The following is a 7259-nucleotide window of genomic DNA, read 5'->3' on the forward strand; positions in this document are numbered from 1 at the left end:
TCCTGCGTGGAGCCGACCGCCAGCATCACCTGTCACAGCAGTGGCCAGGGCTCTGGAGGGCTGCACAGAAATCCGACAGCTCGTAATGGGGACATTTGTTCTAGTCTGGGCAAAGGCTTCCCAGAGGAAAGAACCTGTTTTCTTTTTACTTCTGTTCTCGTACAAAGTATGCACCTTTATTTATTTATTTTTTTTTTAATTTTTTTTTTCAATGTTTATTTATTTTTGGGACAGAGAGAGACACAGCATGAACGGGGGAGGGGCAGAGAGAGAGGGAGACACAGAATCGGAAACAAGCTCCAGGCCCTGAGCCATCAGCCCAGAGCCTGACGCGGGGCTCGAACTCCCGGACCGCGAGATCGTGACCTGGCTGAAGTCGGACGCTTAACCGACTGCACCACCCAGGCGCCCCCAAAGTATGCACCTTTAAAAATGCAGCTTGATGAACTCTTACCACTGTGGGCCACCGTGCAACCACCATCCTGACCAAGGTAGAACGTTTCCAGCTCCTTGAAGGCTCCCCGCACCCTGTCCCAGCCAGTACTTACCCCCCAAAGCGATCATTCTTCTCAGCCATGTGCGCATATGGAACGAGCTTTTTTGCGAACAATTTTGTCTGTGAGATGCACGCGCATTGTTGCACGCGGTAGTAAGCCACGCTTTTTCGTGGCTGTGTAACATTCCACTGCGTGAATACACCGTCGGTTGTTGATACGTTCTCCCCTTGGTGGATATTTGGGCTGTTCCGATTTTCGCCTACCGGGAACAAAGATGTTAGGAGAACGTGGCGTTTTCAGCTGAGTTAACCCGATATGTGGAGGTAGAGGGAGTAGGGGGGAACATTCGAGAAGGAGGCAGTGGCACCTGCGAAGGCCTTTGGCAGGAGGGGTCCTGCAGGCAGGGGTGGCTGAAGGGGGCCACTTTCTGGCCTCACAAACTCGGAAGATATCAACAGCAGCGCCTGGGCCCCGAGCCGCTGCTGAACTGGCACCCGGTGCCTGGCCCCCGCATCCCTTCCCACGCTTTATGTGCCTCCCTGGCCTGCAGAGGCTAGAACGCCGAAAGACCGCATTTGCCAGGCTCCTTTGCAGCTAGGCTCTGGCTGCGGGTTAGGGTCCATCAAGTAAACACGGTGAATGAGAGGAAGGAGGCAGAGGGAGGGGGGGCCGTCTTCTTGCTGCTTTGGCTGTGTTCCGCTGTCTAGCAGGGTCACTGGGTCGTGGGATTTTCTGTGGCAGCCTCCAGGATCTGATCTTGGGCTGCTGAGCTGTGGGACAGAGCCCTGATCCCGGCTCCCTGCACCGAGGGAGATGTGCGTGATGGCACCCACCGTCCCCCTGGCTGCGGTGGGGGAGGCGGCGCCCTCCCACCCTGTACACAGGTTCTGCGGGGATCTGGGAGGCTCCTCCCCCAACTCTGGCGAAGGGTCTCTCGCCCGGCCTTCCCAGTGATTTTGTGAGTACCCATCACTATATCAAAGCCAGTGTGCTTCATACACCTGGAGGTGCTCACACCCATGGGGATGGCCACTATACAAAAAAAAAAAAAAAAAAAAAAAAAAACCTAGAAAATAACAAATGCTGGTGAGGATGTGGAGAAATCAGAACCCTTGGCATTGCTGGTGGGAATGTAAAATGGAGCAGCTGCTGTGGAAAGCAGCTGGCAGTGCCTCAAATATTAAAAATAGAATCACCATATGATCCAGCAGTCCCACTTCTGGGTCTATATCAAAAGAATTGAGAGCAGGTTCTCGAAGAGACATTTGCACATCCCTGCCCATTGCAGCGTTATTCACAGTAGCCAAGGGGTGGAAGCAGCCCAAATGCCCATCGACAGGTGAGTGGATAAACAAAACGTGGGGTGTGCACGGAATAAAAGATTATTCGGCCTTCAAAGCCAATGAAATTCGGATACCTGCTTAACACAGATGAACCTTGAGGAAACCATGCTAAGTGAAGCAAGCCAGTCACGAAAACACAAGTCCTGTACGATTCTATTTATATGAGCTTTCTAGAGCAGTCAAATTCACAGAGACAGAAAGCAGAATGGTGGTGGCCAGGGGCCGCGGTGGAAGGGAATGGAGAGTTAATGTTGAATGGGGACAGCGTTTCCGTTTTGCAAGATGAAAAGAATTCTTTTCATTAAAGTGGTACACTTATTCTATGTGTATTTTACCACAAGCACCCCCACCCAAAAAACCCTCCAAAACACCTGGAGATGTTTCACATGTGCTACAAGCTTTGCCTTGTGGTCAGAGTCTGTTGTCTTGATCGGTTCACACAACCTCCGTGAAAAACAGGTGCACTAACCTGGGCCCATTTTACAAGCAAGAAGCTGAAGCTCGATGAGAAGTGTGATCAGCATGGCTGGTAAACGGTCCAACTGGGACTGGCTCTCAGGTCTGACTCCAGACTCTGTGCTCTTACCTTTCCCGCCGCCTCAGGCCACCCACTGGCCCCATAAAGAACGGGAGGTGATGAGTCCTTTGGGGAGCCAGCATTGCCCACCCCTCTGGGGCCTGCCCAGAGGGAAGAGGAAGAGACCATTGCCCAGGGATTCCGCTGGAGGACGGTGGGGTGATTTTGCCCAGCATCTGCCGTCCTGAGGTCCTGGGGGCAGACCCCTTCCTCATTCTCAGTGCATGTGGATCAGGCCGAGTTGGGGATGGGGGTCGGGCTCCTGGAGCAGGCCTCAGGAACGGGGTTGGTTCCAGGTGGCCCAATGCTGAGCCTCCGGGCAGCTCCAGCCAGGCCATCCTGATAGGTCAGGACACCCCAGCGCCCCTGTGGACATTTTCTGTAAGGTCACACGTTCCAATGCACACGAGGGATTTCTAAGCAGGGACCCCAATGGGGGAGCATGGGGTGGCCCATCGCCCTCCAGCACCTGGGTTAAGGGGACAACGACCCTTTTCTCTGGCCAGGGTCGTGCATCTCTGGGAAGTATCGTCCTCTGCCGCCTCCATTCCACCCTTACATGGAAAAACATGAACTCTCCGAAACCCACACCCTTAGAAGGGAGAAAGAACTCATTCCATCTCTGTGTGTCCCTGGGGACCGGTGCCCTGCCAAGGGAGGGCAGCTCAGCCCCTGCTTGAGGCCTCATCGGGAAGGCAAAGCAGTGGGGCTCTTTGGTGCTCACCCCGCAACGTCTGTCATCCTGGAGGCAGCAAGCCCAGGGCACCCTGTGCTCCTCTTAACCTGACCCGGGACTCCAGGACCTGGGTGGGGGAATGTGGGGGCTGGGGGGCGGGGGCGGGGAGCTGGAGCGTAAACCAGGGGTGCCACCTGCTGGTGACATGTGGGAAAGCCTGTAGCCCTTTGGGGAGGGGCCCACCCATAAGGAAGGAACAGAGGCGCTTTTTTGACAAGGTTTTCCTCAAGGCCACAGTGGCTTGCTGGGACTGCTGTCACAAAGTACCCCAAGTGGGGGCAACAGAATTTTATTCTCTCAGTTCTGGAGGCCAGAGTCAGAAATCGAGGTGCTGGCCTGGCCACGGGCCCTCCTAAAGCTCTAAGGGAGGGTCCTTCTTTGCCTCCTCCCCAGCTTCCGGTGGGGGCCGGCATTTCTTGCCATTCTTCCACTGCAAATGCAGCCCCCTCCAACCTCCGCCTGTCTTCAGGTGGCCTCCCTCCCTGTGTATCCTCATCCAAATTTCTCTTTTCCTGTAAGGACATGGGTCATTAGATCAGGGCCCACCCTAATCCAGTATGACCTTATCTTAAATTGATTACATCTGCAAAGACCCTCTTTCCAAATATGGTCACATTCATAGGTACCAGGCAGGCATGAATCTCGGGGACGCATTATTTAGCTCACCACAGAGGCCCAACTCAAATGCTGCCTCCTCCGGGCAGCCCTTTCCCACCCACCGGGACCACCTCCTGTCCCGAGCCCCAGCGAGGCCTGTGGGGCCTTGGGAGAGGTTTCGCACCACGTTGCATTGGACACATCAGTTGTGTAGCATATTCTGTCCCCTACATCTTCCTGTCAGCACCCAGCTGGGGCATCACCTGCTCTGAAAGCCCAGTCGGAGCCCCCAGCCCCTCCTTTGTCCTGGTCTTAGGTGGTATGAGTGAGACAGTGCCCAGGTCAGTGCTCCAACTACAGAGGATTCTTCTTTTCCTCTCATCGAGTCACCATCATTGATGGCTAGACTGGGAGTACTCACAATGGAACTCAGCTTTTACAAGACGAGCCCATGGAAAGAACCCTCCGGTTTCCATGGTGCAGCGGCGGCTTCATAAAATCAGTCTCAAGAAGGCCTGCATTTATCCAGGTGGTTAGTGGAAAGGCTATAGCTGGCGTGGTTTAAAGCATCAGCCCAGTGACTCCTGTCTGTCCATGCCGCTTCATTCTCGAAGAGATGTGCGTCCTTGCCAGCCAGCCGTGCCAGAAACGATCTTCAAGATAGTTTCGATTCAAGTGTTTATGAAGAATAGGGATGCTTTGGGTAGGGGGAGTGGATTTCTGCCCAAGGTAGTTCCTACATACGACAGACAGAGCAAACCGATGTGGCCCACAGAAGCAGCAAAAGAGAAATTGATATGTGGAAATGTGCCTTTGAGATTTAAGCATTTTAAGATATGAATCAAAGGGCCCCTGGGTGGCTCAGCTGGTTAAGCATTCGACTCTTTGATTTTGGCTCAGGTCATGATCTCTCAGTTCGTGAGATGGAGCCCTCCGCGCCGACAGCACAGAGCCTGCTTGGGATTCTCTCTCTCCCTCACTCTCTGCCCCTCCCCCCCACTCTCTCTCTCAAAATAAATAAACATTTTGGGGCGCCTGGGTGGCGCAGTCGGTTAAGCGTCCGACTTCAGCCAGGTCACGATCTCGCGGTCCGTGAGTTTGAGCCCCGCGTCGGGCTCTGGGCTGATGGCTCGGAGCCTGGAGCCTGCTTCCGATTCTGTGTCTCCCTCTCTCTGCCCCTCCCCCGTTCATGCTCTGTCTCTCTCTGTCCCAAAAATAAATAAAAAACGTTGAAAAAAAATTTTTTTTTAAATAAATAAACATTTAAAACTAACTCACTAAAATAAATCAATAAATTATGAATCCAATGTGGAGAGTGCCAAAAAGGAAAAAGAAAGTTACGTTAGCACATTATGCCATGTTTGAATCTAGAGTGGAGGGGGGTGGGGGTGGCGGGACAAATGATGTGTTGTGGACCCCACCTAACCCAATCAGTAGTAAGGCTTTGGGGATCCTGTCCACTTCTTGTCATAAGAAAAAAGAAAGCATATTTTCATAGTAGACAACAATTACGATCATATCAGATGATAATCACTAATATTGTATCATCTGTATCTGTTGATGCTTCTTTACAGTCTTCATGAAACCCATTGTAAGTGGCTGCAAAACATTCTTCCCACTAGGCGAACATGACCCTTAACCAAGCTCTACTGCTGGATATTTGGGAACTTTCCAGTTTGGGGCTCTAAAAATGATACGTGTATTATTTATTCTGCATGGATCCCTGGAAGTGAAATTCCTAAGTCAAAGGGAAGAATGATTTTTAGGTTTCTTTATGAGAGATTTCAAACTGTTGGCCAGAGAGCCAACTTGGCTCTTAGCTGAGTTGGATTTGGCCCGTGTAAATTAAAAAAAAAAAAAAAAAAAAAAAAAAAGTTTAGAAAATGTTTAAAAGTAAGACTATGTCCCATTAGATTTCATATTTCCACTAATCTTGGAAAATCAGAGCTGCCCAATCAATCGATGTAATATATCCCATTAATAGAATGAAGGAGAAAAGCCACATGATCATCTCAATTGATACAGAAAAGGCATCTGACAAAAAGCCAACACCACTTTTGATAAAACACCAAACTGGGAATAGAGGAAACTTCTTCAGTGTGATAAACGATGTTATGAAAAGCCCACAGCTGACATCATACTGAGTGGTGAAAAATGAAAGCTTTCCCCCTGAGACAGAAACAAGACAAGGATGCCTGCCTTCACCACTGCTACTCAACAGAGTGCTGGAATTCTGGCCAGAACAATTAGGCAAGAAAAAGCAACAAAAGTCATCCCAATTGGAAAGGAAGAAGTAAAACTATCTATATTCACAGATGATATGAAAATTCAAAGAATCCACTGAATAGCCATTAGTGCTAATAAATGCATCCAACAAAGTTGTCAGGTAGAGGATCAACACACAAAAATTAGTTGTATTTCTATAATAGCAATGAGCAATCCCAAAAGGAAACTAAGAAAATAATTCCACTTATAGTGGCATCCAAAAAGAATAAAATACTTAGGAATAAATTTAAACAAATAGGTTAAAGATGTGTATACTGAGAGTTACAAAATATTGCCAAAAGAAATTAAAGAATGTCTAAAGGGCGCCTGGGTGGCGCAGTCGGTTAAGCGTCCGACTTCAGCCAGGTCACGATCTTGCCGTCCGCGAGTTCGAGCCCCGCGTCAGGCTCTGGGCTGATGGCTCAGAGCCTGGAGCCTGTTTCCGATTCTGTGTCTCCCTCTCTCTCTGCCCCTCCCCCGTTCATGCTCTGTCTCTCTCTGTCACAAAAATAAATAAACGTTGAAAAAAAAAATTTAAAAAAAAAAAAAAAAAAGAATGTCTAAATACACAGAAAGACATCCCATGTTCATGGATTGAAAGACTTAACATTGTTAAGACGCAATACTACCCAAAGCAGTCTACAGATTCAATGCAAACCACACCAAAATCCTAATGGCCTTTTTTTTTTTCCTTTCTTTAGAATGGAGAAGATGATCCTAAAATTTGTATGGAACTGCCAGGGACCCTGAATAGCCAAAACAATCTTAAGAGAGAAAAACAAAGTTGGAGGAATCACACATCCTGGTTTTGAAACTTAACTACAGAGCTATAATAATACAAACAGTATGGTACTGGCATGCAGAATAACATATAAATGAGTGGAATAGATTGAGAGTCCACAAGTAAATCCATACATATATGGTCAGTTGATTTTTGACAGGGGTGGCATAACCATTCAATGTGGAAAAAATAGTCTCTTCAGCAGGTGGTGCTGGGACAACTGAATTTCCACAGAAAATAATGAAGTTGGAGCCTTACCTCACACCATCTATGAAAACCAATTTAAAATGGATCAAAGACCTAAACGTAAGAATAAAAATTATAAAGCTCTTTGAAGAAGACCAAGGGGGAAAGGATCTTACATTGGATTTGGTAAAGATTTCTTGAATATGACACCAAAAACACAGGCAACAAGAGAATAAATAGATAAATTGGACTTCATTAAAATGTAAAATGTGAAGCA

The sequence above is a fragment of the Puma concolor genome, chromosome E1 (genome assembly GCF_028749965.1).
Source record: "Puma concolor isolate L17-30 chromosome E1, mPumCon1.1.hap2, whole genome shotgun sequence".
Taxonomy (NCBI): Eukaryota; Metazoa; Chordata; class Mammalia; order Carnivora; family Felidae; genus Puma; species Puma concolor.